A 15,794-nucleotide genomic window follows, 5' to 3' on the forward strand; every position below is an offset into this window, starting at 1 on the left:
AAAATATATATTAATTCAGGAAAAATTTAATTGAAATAATGATAACGTAACCTGTGTTCCGTGTGTAATAGTGTCTGAATGGAGGAATATAATGGATGGATGTGTTGGGATTGGAATAGACGTGTGTCCTAATTCCTGCATTGTCTGTGATGAATCCAAAATAATTACAATAATTGAACAAAAAAACAAAAACAATATGGACAAAATAAAGCATTCGCAGTTCTGTCATTGGTCGATTTGCTCAATCAAACAATTTTATTGAACATCATATAAAATTGTATACTACTGAAAAAGTACTCCATTTTGCTTCCACTATTTTAAGAATCCAGTCTATGCGCTCAGACAGGCATGTTAGAATACCAGGAATTTATACGGTTTAATATTTTCTGTTTTTCTAAAACCCAAAAAAAATTAAAATATAAATTTTAGGAAAAATTGCATTTTTTTAAAAAAAATTCTTATATTTATCTCTTTCTGATTCTTGCCATCAATCAAAGTTCAATCTCAGTCTCATATTTTTGGCACCCAGAAAAAAAAAAAGATACGGATCGTAACTTAAAATGAACATAGAAAACCAAAATCGCAAAATGAGGATAGAATAGATAAATATCCGTGATCAAATATATTATACCATACAGATTATAATATGCATTTCATAAATATCCGTAACTTAAAATGAACGTAGAAGACCGATCGGAAACCTGTTAATTTTTTTTTTGTTCCCATTAATTTATCGAATATGCTCTAGGAAAAATTAGTTTCCACAACTAAAAACATGATCTATATATATAATTAATTGTATTCTTTACGTACGGGGTTCACTAATTAATTTCATTTATGTGCATTAAGATCGATTAAAAATACATTTAATTTTCGTAGAAAATAATAATTTAAAAATTGTGGATTAAAGAACCACTGTATTAGTGACGTGTCCATTGAGAATGGAGGCAGTAACTTTGATGCATGCAAAAAGCTTTGGAAGGCACATTCCAATAAGAGTGAAAAGTCCCTTAAAATGTGTACAGAACCACTATTGCAGTCAAAAGTTCTTATCAACTTTACATCTTTATTTTTTATTTTATATTTTGTGTCTTTTTTAGTTTTTGAATATGCATGTTATATTTACACTCAAAAATATATGGGACATTAAATGTTTCTATATATACGTCCCTAAAGTGTACAACAAAGAAGTTCAATATAAACATTATATATATATATATATATATATATATATATTACATTCTTGTACTTCAGTCTACTTAATATAACTAAATAACTAAAATCAAATAAAAAGAAAAGAGCTCGAGTCTCAACTACAAGTCGAGTCTAAATATTATATTTTTCCAATTCGATTGGTCTAAAAAATTGGAATTCGAAAAATACTTAATATATATACCTAATCAATCCTATTCATAATTATATCATGCATTTATGCTTGTTCAAACAAGATCATGACTCTGATACCACTTATAATACAATAAAACTCAAAAATTTCACAATTGTATGTATGATATTGTTCACTCTAAACATAAAACCTCATGATTTGTTTTTTAAACTTAGCCCAAAAAATCTTATAGCAATGTATATTTATTTCAAGTCATTAATCCACGATCTTTCTTTTGATCTTTCTACGTAAAACTTTAGTTGCATTCCAACTATTATTTTCACATGTTATTCATTTACTGGCTCATCCTATGTACCAAAGAACACGACCTAATCTAATCTACGTAAGAAAGAAGAATATCAATACCATATTATTCTTGATTTGAGAGTTTATTCTTGCCTACTACTCAAATACAAAAATCTGACACTCAAAGAATTAAATTATTTAAATTTTAGCACCGAAGGCTTACTCTCTCTACTCTATTTTCCTTTTTTTTTTTCCATTTCTTTTAAACGAGTCACATTATTTTTTAAATAAAAATAAAAGAAAAAAATTTGACTTACATTTTTCAATAAAATTCGTAGCTCCATTTTAGAAAATCATATCTTTGCCATCAATTTAAATATTATCTGAAAAATATATGTAACCCAGAGATTTAGAAAATCATATCTTAGCTCCGTTCAATATTTGTTGTGGCGCACAGGCGACTTCATATAATCTCAAATATATTAAACTGTTTTACAGTAACTCTCACTTTAAAATAATGTAATATATGTACCAAACATAAAATGATAAAACACTATTTTCAACTATTTAGTTCGAATTTTCTTCGAATAGAGTGTTATGAGAATATTCTTTATTGTTTTATTTATAATTATATTTCATCTTTAAACCTCCATTGAAGAAGTTTTATTTAAATTAATTTAATAAAGATATTATCTTTTAATCCATTACGTATTATCATCTATATATATATATATATATATATACATTATAAATCAAGTTATTAACTAGTTTATCATTGACATACTTGTATCATTCATTAATGATTATTTTAAAATAAAACAAAACAAATTTAAAAAGAAGATACAGTTGCTATTGTGACGGTCCAAATTAATTGGACGACTTTCTCCAAATCTATCCAAGATATTAACAAGTATTTTCAATGTGTTTATGTCTTCAATGGCATGCTTCATGAGAAACTTCCCAAATGTCACCAATCTCAGAATTGTTCCAAACCAAGCACATTTAATTTCTCAAAAATGAGATCTACACAATTTTGAAATCTCTTACATTCCGATATATTGATTGGTTTATTCGTATTCTCCTTCGACTAGAAGTTTGCCAAATGTAGCTCCTTATTCATGCAAATTATTGATACCAGTGATCACTTCCCAACCTCTTTTAAATCAAGAGCGTCACAACTATAATTATTATTATTATTATTTTTTTTGAAGAATAGCTTTGCTACCGTAGTACCGTTGGAGTTGGATTAGAGAGTCCATTTCCAAAACAGAACTACTTAATTTTTCGAAGAATAGCTTTGCTACCGTAGTACAGTTGGAGTTGGATTAGAGAGTCCATTTCCAAAATAGAACCACTTAAATATTTTAAATTATATATATATATATATATATATATATATATATATAAAAATCAAAATACCACATTTTTTTTATCTCCATATATCGGACAAATAACACATCATAGGGAAAAAAAGAAAAGAGAAAGGACAATTATTACTTTTTCCCCCAAAAAAAAAAAAAGCAATGGAAATATGGGAAAATGCCAAAACGTAAAAGAATCCAATTACCAAAAAAATCTCTTGGATTCTGAGAAATTCTGATGAAATAATATACAAAAACATACCCCATATGGTCTAAATCTACTATGTAAGATTCAAGAATAACGCATGCCTACATGCATGCTGACATCCATTCTTCACATGGCTCGCCTTTTCAAGCACCATATTAAACATGGATTCTCTTTTCTCCCAATCCAAATACCCTTCTCTCTTCTCAAAAAACATACTCTACGTACGTACCAAATTCTGCCCTCTCTCTATATTAAACAACTTTCCTTGGACTCCAACACCCAACCTATCCGATATCAAAGTCTCAAATGCAAAATATAATTTCGAGTTTGAAATTCGATTGTAACAAACTTTTTTTCGACGTTAATTTTTTTTGCAAATATTGGTAAACATGACTTTATACAATTAATAGACTCGTGATGGTAATATTTTTAGAGGTTGTAAACACTCTCTAAGATTCCAGAACGTGAGTACATATATATTACCATGCATGCATCATGAGTCCATTAATTGTGTAAAGTCATGTTTACAAATATATATATATATATATATATATAATGAAAAAATAATCCATAATCACTTAATTAGAGGTTGCAAATACTTTCTTAATTTTCTATCGGCAATTCATAATTTAACTCAATCTAAAGTTTCAATTGAAAGATGATACTCTACAATCACGATGTTGTCTTTAAGTATCATCATTGCAGGAGATTTGGGTGCGGATTAGATGTATAGATATATGTGTAGTCATGTAGGATTAGGTTTCTGGCTTATGATATTTAATAATTCTTGGTAGGGATGAAGAATTTTTCTTGGCTTCTGTGTGATTTTGTTTTAATTTTTTTTTCAGGGTATTTTTTTAATAGTAATTAAGTACAATTTAAAAACAAACCTTGATGGAATTCATACACCAAATGATGGCCAAATCAAATTATACATTTGGGAGCAGTTAGTACTATTTGGGCTATTTGTTGTTGGGTCAGCCCATATGAGGTTACCAGGTTCGGATAAGGCCTGCAAACAGTACAAAACAATGGGCCGGCAGCCTATTCAACCAACAAAAGCCCAAATAAGAGAGATTTTTTACAAGATTGAATAGCTAGCTACTTGCGGTCCATTTTGTTCATGATTTGGAGTAATTGATCCCAAAAGGCTTTATCTATGCTACATCGGGATTTATCATATTGTATACAATTACATTAAGATGAACATCTCGGTGTAAGACAAAACGTTTTACGAAATGTCAAAATCTATTACAAGTATATTTTACGAGAAAATTATTGTAAATAGACTCGCAGTGTTTTTTGTTTTTGGAATAGTCTTCTCATCTTCTAGGAGAGAGCTATTTTTCTTTTTTTAAACAAAAAACTGAAAAAGTAGCTTGTGATCATCAATTGAGCATCATTATCATATCTCAAGCTATCAAATAATTATTGATAGGTCTGTCGTCGAGCCACCAAATTTAAATTTTACTCCCGAATAAAATGAGTGTAATGGTGAGCAGGGTCGAATCCACAGGGAACGGAGATTTATCTCTTTCAAATGAAAACAGTTAAAAATGTGTTTTTGGTTTGCTGTAAAAGTAAAAATAAAAAATAGCGAGAATTAAATAAATGAGATGAACAATTAAATAAAAATAAAATTCAATAATTTAACAAACTCTGATTCAAGGGGTTTCTGTATTTCAATTATATCACTGGTCATCGGCTAACAAATAATTTATTCATGTAATTTCTAGCAATTAACCTTAAAATCATAGGGATCCTAAGATTTTTGTGTTTTCCTACTTTAATTGACCAAACCCAGCATCCAGTTAAAATTTATCAATAACCAACTGGACATGATATCGCTCCATATTGATTAAAAATAACTTTTCGATTTGTGAAAACAGTTAATCCTAAAATCTAACAATCGAAATAGCTGCAATTGTTAAATCTAGTTTCATTGATTTGGATCACTGAATTCATGGATAGCATTTCAAAGACGTAAAATTAATTAATTTGTCAGATTAATCGACCTACAACTTTCATGGAATAAATCATAAATCAACAAATACTGAAAACAAACAAGAACATCAATTAAATCTCAAAAACTCACAGTAATAAATTAAAATACAAGAAAACATCCCTTGAATCAGAAATAAAAACTTAGCCGCATAGTTGGCTTCATAATTCCAAAAAAATAGAAAAGATCCAACCTAGAAAAGAAAACGTCTTCTGTCTCTAGCCGTTTAGAGCGTCCAGAAAGATTCAGAAATCTCACAAAACTGAAATCTCTAAATTAACGTGTAAAACTAGGGGAAGTATAAAACTAAAAAGTCTAGAAAATTATAACGTTATCTACAAAGTAAACTAGAGATTTTTTATAGAATAAAAAATCTCTACATAATCTTTTTATCCAAAAACTTCTAATCTCCAAAAGTCTTACATATATTAAATACCGTAATTTAGGACTCCTAAAATATGATATTTATTTCCAAATTTTCGAGCTCCTCCATGTAGTCTAAAGCAGCAGCAAAGTAGTCACTGGGCGTGCCCACGCCGTGCTTCAAGACCTCTTCTGGTTTTCTTCTTCTTCCAAAACTTCATCTTGGCAACTTAAAATGTGATAGAAATCAACTTTTTAGCCCAAATCCAAGATCAACAAATTCCCTCCAACTATAAAATAACATAAAAATCTATCAATTAATCATATTGAAAAGATGAAAACTCGAGAAATATGATACTAAACTTATAAATATTATGATACTATCAATCATCTTAATTTCTCAAGCAGTCATGAATTATAATCACAAAACATATGAATTACTTGTATGCATCTTATCTTTCATAACATACCTTACTCAAATACTATACATCAAAGTCAAATTTTAATAATTTTCATGATAATTAATAATAACAAATTTTAAAATGGTTTCATGTATTGAGAAAATTAAAGCATTCCAAGATTTTATGAAATAATGCCCTACGGTATACAAGAATTAGAATGAAGGATTCTTAATTTTTTGAAAAAAAAATATTAATAATTTCAAGAACTTCTAGAATCTAATTTTAAAAATATATTAATTAGGTATTTTTTTTTCTTAAAAACCGATTTTCAATAATAATTAAGGGTTTATTTTTCTTTTATACTAGCGTCTCTAGCTATGTACACCATGCGTGTATATATATTAAAATTTTCTATTTGAAATAATTTCTATGTAAAAATTTTATAGACTATATTAAAATTAAAATCTTGAAAAAATTTTTTGATAATAATTTACACGTACACACACATACATACATAGATACATATATACATACATATATATATTTTATTACACACAATGCGTGTGAGGATGCATGATACTTTGTAAACATAAAATAAGAGAAGTGGGTATAGTCGTATATAAGATAAAATTAAGATCATAATGGTCCATGAATCAACTTTGATGTAATGGTGGTAAATACGTGAAGATAATATACACACTAGGAGCGGGGAGCCAATCATGAGTCAAGTGCGACTTTTTGGAATTTGATTCCGAAGATAATATACACATGGTATTCACAGATTCCGAAGAAACACCCCATTATGCTGGTTTGTATTCATAGTGGACAAATAAAAGCCATTGTTACATATGGATAAGAAAAATATAAAGTGAAACAAAATGATAATAAATCAATCTACTCTTCCTACAATATTTAATTGGTCTCAAATTATAGGGTTATGTGGTGGGTCGTCCATCGAAAATTTTTGGAAGAATGGAATTAAGCTGACACCAACAAGAAAAACAAATTAGAACCGTTGATAGAGATTGATTTAAGACATGCGGACAAATTGATACAAAATGACGGAGTAAAATTATCGAAGTCGAAAGAAGTTGGAATTTATCACATATATTTTAAGCTTATCTAGGAACGTAGGCGGATAAAAGAAAATATGAAAGATGACGATGATTCAAGATGTGAGATATACGAATTTTTAGTTTTAAAAAGGATCAGCTAGATACTCGTGAGCGTTGTGATAAATGATATAAAAGACGGTATTTTATTTGTGAGATTTGAAAGTTTATTGCTATGATCAGGCTTGATTAATATTTAAGTTTAGTTGAATGATGTGAATATTTATTTATAATAATATTAACCGTGTCAGAAAACTTCACGAGACGCGTAGAATTCATCATACCCAAGTGAAGTAGCGAGAGAATCTGAAGTCTAAGACTCAGATCGTGTTTGGGAGAAATTCTATATATGAATCACTTCTAATTTTTCTTTCCCAAAATTTCAAAATTTTGTAAATAAAAAGTTGAGAAATGTCACATAGAAATTCTCCCAAAAATTATCTCATCAGATTATGAGTTGAAAAACAAGAGAATATAAAACGTTTATCAAAGGACAAGAAAGCTCCTTGGCAATCGTGACAGGATTTTATAAGGTTTTTTACAATATTTTCATAACCGAATCAGTGATCGAACTGGTCTACTTTGAAAAAACGGTTCAACCGATCAGACCGTTTTAACCAGACGGTCGGACCAAAAAACCGTTTATATAATATAATTAATAATATATTTTAAATTTTAAAAAACCTAAAAGATGTATATAAATAGACAAAAAATATATTTATCATAGTTTGAAAAATAAATAACGATATGAATATATTCAAAATATTAATTATAGTTATATATTTTTTAAAAATAAATTAATTAATTAAAAAACACTAATAGTTCTAAAATAATATTTTTAACGATATACAAATTCCAAATAATGATATATATATATATATATATATATATAACATAATATTAAATTAAGGTTTTAATATTTTAAGAAAAACTAATTTTTCAAAAATAAAAATAAAAAAATTCGGAATACCGATTGAACCGGTTTTTGGGATCGGTTTTTTACCGATTCTTGACCGGGTGACCCGGTTATGACTGGTTCTTGATCGCTTCTGAGCAGTTCAACCGTTAAAACAATTTTTGGGAGTGTTCCAGACCGGACCTGTAGTAGCCTAGTTCCCTTTTACAAGATTAATTTGATTAAATATGTTTGGAACAAGTAAAACATAATTCAGGGATTCTAATTATGTCAAACGGACCAAGAAATCGGAACCACCAAAAGTGGTAAATGGGCTTATTTTGATCCGGATGGTTCGGAAGGTCCAAACCCAAGACCTGTAGAGATCGGAGGATCCGAAGAGTTCGGAAGAAATGAAGGAGTTCGGAAGCTACGGTGTGTTCGGACCTTCCGAAGTACGATCGAAGATTCCGGTCTCAGTTAGGCCATGCACATTATCGACGTGACAACTCGCTCAGACACGCAGGAGATCGGAGCTTCCGAACTCTGTCTATATATAGGGCATTCTCGAGCCCATTTTGTTTGCTAATTCACACTTCTCTCTCTTGGTTCTTGGGTTATTCTAAGGCTTTCCATCCATCTTTGGCAAGGGGCGGGGCCTTGGCGAGGCGTCCAAAAGTCGTAGCGAAGTTGTGCCAAAGTTCTGGGGCATTCGACAACGAAGGGCTGACGACGGACGGAGGTATACTCGAGATCCTATAAATAGTTTGAGAGTATCTATTAGCTTAGTTAAGACTTTTAGATGTTATTTAGTGATATAGTAATCTTGTGATTATAGGCTTGGACAGTAGAGCTGGTGTAACTTGCCTAGTATTATTAAGATACGAAAGTACTGTTCGAGATACCTTGACTGAATATGCATGTATTATGTGTTGTATTATTTATATGATGACATGATTTTATCTGCATATATTATGTCACGTATTATGCTTCATGCATGATCATTTTGTGATTTTACCATTGTAAATTTGTAATATCATATAGTAGGGTTCTTACCCTATCCTGTTAGTGGATGGTTGGACACGTAGATTCGTGATCAGGTCACATATATCCACTTTCGAATATGTGAGCCACCTCCTGATGCAACGACGCAGAGTGTTACATATCTAGTGCCCTAGTATGTTCTTGATCAGATATTCTTGACCTCGAGTCTTGGTAACCCGTACACTTGCATTCATGCTTATATAGTTGTTGAAAAACGGTGTTCAGATCAATTAAAATTGATACCCGGTGCAGCGGAAGTTTAAAAATTTTATTTTATTAATATGGAACGATTCCATATCTGGGTATCAAAACTTTTACGATTAAATTTGTGTAAGTAAAATAAATAATCACAATTAAATATTTTACCTTAAAATCTCGAAGCGAGATTATGGACACCAACAGAATTTAATCTGCTCTTGTTGTATATCCCCGGAACTGATGAACGAACGTTTCTTCAATCAGGTTCACGAATAGAAAACAAAACCCTCTGATTGACTGCACTAGAAATCAATCAGAAGTTTGCGTAGAGAATAAACAGATATGATCTGTTAATCCAGATTGTAATTTTTCACAAAAATCACAAGACCGAATTTTCTCCGAAAGGGACAGAGAATTCGAAAATCCTCTTTAATAATATAGACTGAAATTTCGAAAATTCAAGACTGAATGCTATATGATTTTCGAACACTACAGTCCTATTTATAGATAATTTCTAGACTGGATTAAGTTATAATTATATTTGGACTCTAACTCCTTAGGGCCCATAATCCATAACTTAAGCCCAACAAGCCAAACCCGTTGTTCTAAAAATTAATATAAAATTCATCGTGACTCCGATTGATAAACTGATTTTATCAATGTGCACAGAAACTATTTCTGCATCTTTTAAAGTCAAGATAATTTTTCCGAATCCGAATTCAGTGATTTCCAAAAATGCCCATCCCTATGTCATTTTAGGAAATCCCACTCCCTTTAGTTAAGAAGTCCAACTTCTCTTTCATTAAATTTAACTCTTTAAATTTAACTATCTCTACGGGGTTTTAGTAATCCATTACTTGTGTAACCCTCAATGGTTCAGGAATACAGCTAGCCGTGGGCTCACAACTCCTTGTGACTCGGAACAACAATTTCCGACTTACCCATCGAATCATGGTAAGAGCGCCTAGCAACATCGCCCCATGATTCCCTAGGTATTACTGATAGTGCCTGCAAGAACCAGTAGATTTTGGTTAGCGTACAGTATGGTCCCTTCAACCATATATCCCGATCGAATCAACAACTATTGGTGCATCGAGAGTCGTTCGAGATTCGATAACTATGCATAACATCTTGGAGATCAAATAGTGACATCGCATGTGTTACTAGGATAACCCATTAACCTAAAACACATCATGTACTCTGGCCAGAGATTCGTCACACTAATATCTCCTCAGATCGCATAGGATATCCACACTCGCAAGTATATGGTGAATCCTTGACAACAAAGCATCGACTCCTATATGTGTCGTAACTGTACCCAATCCCGACACCTGATGACCCCAATAGAGTCGGTAAACGAGTCAAAGTACAGTACTAGCATATAGAGTCTCAATGATGTTTCAAGTAATAAGGACTAATGGTGTACAACCAAAACCGCGGACTTTATCCACTCGATAAGTGATAACCACTTGGAAATTCTGAATAGGGTAGTTCGATCATTCATCATATGAATATCCATTTGCATGCTTTGAACATCTCTATGTTCCATACCAATGAAACGTGGTACTCGGCATCGCAAATGCTAGTCTCAATCTCGAGCGATCCTTATCCTTATTTGCGGACGACTCAATTGACTAGGAACTGTTTAGAATATACAGTGACTATAAGATGTGTTTCATGATAGTCATCCCCATGTGCTACCACATCTTACATACACTATAGTATATTCAAGATCTTTATCAAAACAACAATAGTATATCATAATATAACAATATGAAGAAAGATAAAGTCAATGCCATTATAAAAGTGTAAATTATATTAAACAAAAGATTGTTTTACATAGAGTCATAAAAGCCCTTAGCCACAAGTTGGCTAACCGGGCACCCACTCTTTCAATAGTGTGTGTATACTCATACTCTCGTATTGAACGTAGTTCACTCACGTCTTTTATTTCTGTGTTATTTGGACTAGGGGTGCAAACGAACCGAATCGAGCCGAATAATGGTAAAATTTTAAGGTTTGAATTCGGCTTGATAAGAGTATATTCGAGTTCGAGCTCGATTCGAAGTTCGATAATTTCAAATATTTTGGCTCGAGTTCGGCTCGAAATGAAGTTCGAGTTCGAGTTCGGTTCGAAATATTCGAACCTATTCGTGAACTATTCGGATATTATGGTTCGAAAGCTCGAAATGTATATATATTATTATATAATTATATTATATTAATTAAATATTAAGGCTCGCGAACTATTCGCGAACTATCGAACAGAGTAATTTCGGCTCGAGCTCGGCTCGAAAAAAAGTTCGAACATGTTCGAATTTGGCTCGAGTTCGATAAGCTCGAATACGAATCAAATATTTATCGAGCGGGCTCGTAAAGCTCACGAACAGGTTCGGTTCGTTTGCACCCCTAATTTGGACACCATATCCGACGGGGCATGCCTCAGGTTGGATAACGCAGGAGATTCTAGGAGATCCTAGATACCGAGGTGGTTATTGTGACCGTGAGGAGTCTTCCATCACCGTGTTTGTTTTCAGAGGTGTTGGTTTTTGGGAATATTGTATTCGATGTGGTTGTATTAAGATTTCAGATCTTTTTATTGGGCTGTATAACTTTAATTTAGTTTTCGCTGTTATTTATCTGATTATGTTTGTTTAGGAATTATTTCATGCTTAAGTTTTTAATTAGTAGGTGATCACAGTGCGGGTCACTACAGGACCAGTGACCGGTTCTCGATAGAACCGGTCGGTTAGGTTCGGTCCGATTTTGAAAACACTGGTTTTGTACACCAAATTATAAACGGATATGTAAATCGATCGAGTAAAATAACATTTCGGTATGTATTTGAGACCGATTGGTGAATGATTTGAGACAAAATTTGGTACGGAATTTGAACGGAGTAGCATTTTTATGGGAAAATTTGCTTTATATCTCCAAGCTCAAACATGATTTTGCATTCAGTTCATGTCACAAAAAATGTATTTTTGAATTCTCTAATTCATATCAAAATGTTTATGTACTTGCTGAGCCCACATGTTTTCAAATTTGGTATCAATATATGACTTTTGAGTACTCAAATATTCACACAAATTTTGGTATTAGTTACATATTTGTCTTTTTTTTGAATGAACAACGATCCAAAACATTGGAAACATGGTACTAATATATGGTATTGGAGTATTATTTATTTTAGATCTGGAACTAATATATTATTATTAGTATAAAAATGTACTGGAAGTGTTGATATAAATAAAATCGTTCAGATTTTGTACCCAAAATTTTATCTTTTATAACAGATATAAACTAGTTAGTACACAAATATCATATATTATTATCATATTTTTAATATTTTGTACCGATTTTCACTCGTGAAAAAATATGTGGGTCCCGAGAGTGTATAAATATTGTTAGAATATTTTCAGAAATTTTGTTGCCGATGACGAATAAAGATTTCCGCTGCGAAAATTACAGGGATCGGCCTGCCTGGTCAGGTCGATAAGCTCTTCGAAAACATCACGACTGTTCGCGAGTGGATGTTTTGGTTCATGAATGGATGCATTGTTTGACTAAGAGTCACACCCGTTCAGATACGTCTTTTCATTCTCTATAAATAGAGGTGCATCATTAGATTCAAAAGTCTTGAATTAGTTTATTATCTCCATTGTATCCTGAGAGAGATCTTAAAAACATCTCTTAAAAGATAGCGTTTAAAACGTGTCTTGGAGTTCATCATTAAATCCTTTCTAAATTTTCAAAATTCTTCAACAAATATTTTTTTGTGGATCAAGAAGTACAAACGCTTTTTTTTCCTAACGGATATTGAATAAAAATTTGAATTTGAGTTTGGGTATTTAAATCAATTTTCTCAATTTTTATTTGACATGTGATTTGAGAGTGAATAATGTCAGATTTGAAACAAAATCAAACACATAATTAATTTGAATTTGAAACCAGCTTCACCTGATTAAATTAAAAGCATATCTTTTACTATTTATTAAGTCTAAGCCCCTTATAAAAACCGTGATGTCTTGGTCTGTTTTATCATTATCCCAAAATACCCCTACACCCATTTTAATTTTGAATTCATCCCACGTTGTTCTTCTCTTCTTCTCATCTTCCCACGTCAAAACATCGTTTCTCTAAAATCGAACGCCCGCAAAATCGAACAGAATCATATTCTTTGAAACAGAAAGCTCGCAAAGCAAGCATGGTGGCTGTTGCTTCTTCTGCTCCGAAAAAACATTACGCATGTGGTCAACTTCATGTATTGTTTTCTCTGATAATATGTTTGTTGTTTGATCCTAGGATTTGTGTTCAGTTTCTATTTTCCTTACCTCCCTGCTTTTTATTTCAGTTGGTTTTCTAAACCGTTTCTGCACATCAAGCAAATGTTTATTTGGATGAAGAACGCTACCTGCTCGACGAATTGCCAGAGATAAATTTCGTATCACTTTCTGCCCCTTATCCCTTTTGCTTGAATACTTGAGCCAATACCCCACATTTTAAATTCTCTCAAACGTCGTTTTAGTTTGGTTAGCATGTCGGAGAACATCTAGCTTTCGTCCCGTCGACGTGACCGAACTTCCTCAGGTATCAATTGTTAATATGACGTGCTTACTTCTCACACTTTTTAGTAATCAATCTGTGTCGATTATTTATGGGTTTTTCTTTGTTTGGGAGCTTAGTTAATGTTCTGTATAAACAGAGAATTAACACCATTTTGCAAACGTAGTTTTTGGTTGGTTAGCATGTCGGATAATATCTAGCTTTCGTCCACTTCACGTGACCAAACTTGCTCGGGTATCAATTGGTAATCTGAGGTGATAACTTATTTAATAAACTCTGTTTGAACCAAAATATCTTTTCTGTTCACAAGTGCAGCAGGGGAAAAACTGAAGGATAAAAACAAGCAATCATGGAAGGGGAGAGAAAGAAAAAAGAGTATGTGGAGACAATTTTCAAAAAGTTCAATTTTTTTTACTCTCTCGGTGTGTTTCTAAATTTTGAAGTACATATTTTCTGTTTTGTAGTAATTTTCGTCTATGAGTGTTGGAATTCGAGTGAATTTTCTTATTGCTAGAAATAAATTAAGTCGATCTATATGCAATTTTCCATGTGTTTAATTGGCTTCATTTTGATTTTTTTTCTTTTTCTTTTTTTTTTGTGTGTAGATACCAAAAGAGGATAGGATATAGAACTGCATAAAATAATGAGGCCGAGAGACTGAGAACAGGATTGGAGGTCAGGTATTCTCCCATGCTCCGAGACTCCATGGATGAAACGTGTTCCCATTCCTAGGATAGGCCAATGCACATTAAACATATGTTTATCTTTGGTCTTTGCTTATTTTTTTGGTATTCAATTTTTAGTTTAAATCCATATACATATTGGTTAGTTTTGGTTATCCTTCTTATTTCTTAATAGATTCAATACAAAGATTAAAGAGCCCTACGGTAATTTGTATTTCCATTTTTTTGAAATAATTCGTATTATTATATATCATCGGGTTATTTAATAAATCACGTGCAATAAATGAATATGTGGTTCATATGCATGCAAATCTATTGTGTTTTTTTATGTTGGAATATGTAAATCAATTTTTACCTCGGTCGTTTATATGTTTTCTCTCTTCGGTCTGCATAGCAAGCAATATGTGTATTGATTTTTCTTATAATTTCTTGCAGATTATTACAAGATGAACCTCAAATCCACCCTCACCAAATCTCAAGGTTTACTTATTTTATTTTACTCTCTTACTTGATTCAATTTCCAATTGCTATGTTTTTATTGTTAATTTAAGATTTTGTGTGAGTAAGAGGTTACCGTAAATTGTAATCAAGCATAAATTATTCAAATGACATCTCTTAAAACAATATTCCATTGCTCATAGTCTAGGTTCATAGTTTATCAATTTAGTTTTCGTATGATATTTGACTGTTTTTTTTTTTGTTTTCTTATTCATGGATTCATGGGAATGTTCCATTTCTTCATATTTAGTCTTTAAATTTTTAGTCACCAGTCAAATTGTAGAAACCTGTAAATGAATTGTCATTACATTTTATTATTATTATTATTAATGTAATGTTCTCTACATAAATTTTCGGCTATCTTTTTCAAGTGATGTGATGATAAAATACTTGCATGTGATTTCATATTTTCTTCCCGATAGAAAAAATTGTACTTTATAGAACAAGTGTTTCATAATTTTTATAAACCAGATCACTAAATTAAATTTTCATTCATTTTGTATATATATTTTTAAAAAAACATATAGACTTAAAAATAAAAATAGATTATACATATGCAAGTTTGCAACACACGATATCAATATATTATAACTACACACGCAAATTGGCTAGATAATATTTTAATTATCTTATTTTACTGTATTAAATTAAATTTATTTTGGAAACATGTGTTAAGTTATACACGAACGTGTTTTTCACATTTTTTTGTTACACACGCAACGCGTGTGCCACGGTTGCTAGTTATTATTAATGTAATGTTCTCTACATAAATTTTCGGCTATCTTTTTCAAGTGATGTGATGATAAAATACTTGCATGTGATTTCATATTTTC

General features: G+C 31.3%; 1 long non-coding RNA gene across 2 annotated transcripts; it reads left to right on the forward strand.

Moving 5' to 3' along the window:
* Window positions 1-13,278: 13,278 nt before the first annotated feature.
* Window positions 13,279-15,203, forward strand: LOC140893268 (uncharacterized). 2 transcript variants are annotated; one of them, XR_012153080.1, is made up of 4 exons: window positions 13,279-13,478; window positions 13,569-13,804; window positions 14,386-14,460; window positions 14,899-15,203. It is a non-coding gene; the product is annotated as an uncharacterized lncRNA (long non-coding RNA). The 2 variants fall into 2 exon arrangements; XR_012153079.1 differs by having other exon boundaries at window positions 14,386-14,455; window positions 14,899-15,202.
* The last annotated feature ends 591 nt before the right edge of the window (window positions 15,204-15,794 follow it).

The sequence above is a fragment of the Henckelia pumila genome, chromosome 3, assembly GCF_033568475.1.
Source record: "Henckelia pumila isolate YLH828 chromosome 3, ASM3356847v2, whole genome shotgun sequence".
Classification (NCBI taxonomy): domain Eukaryota; kingdom Viridiplantae; phylum Streptophyta; class Magnoliopsida; order Lamiales; family Gesneriaceae; genus Henckelia; species Henckelia pumila.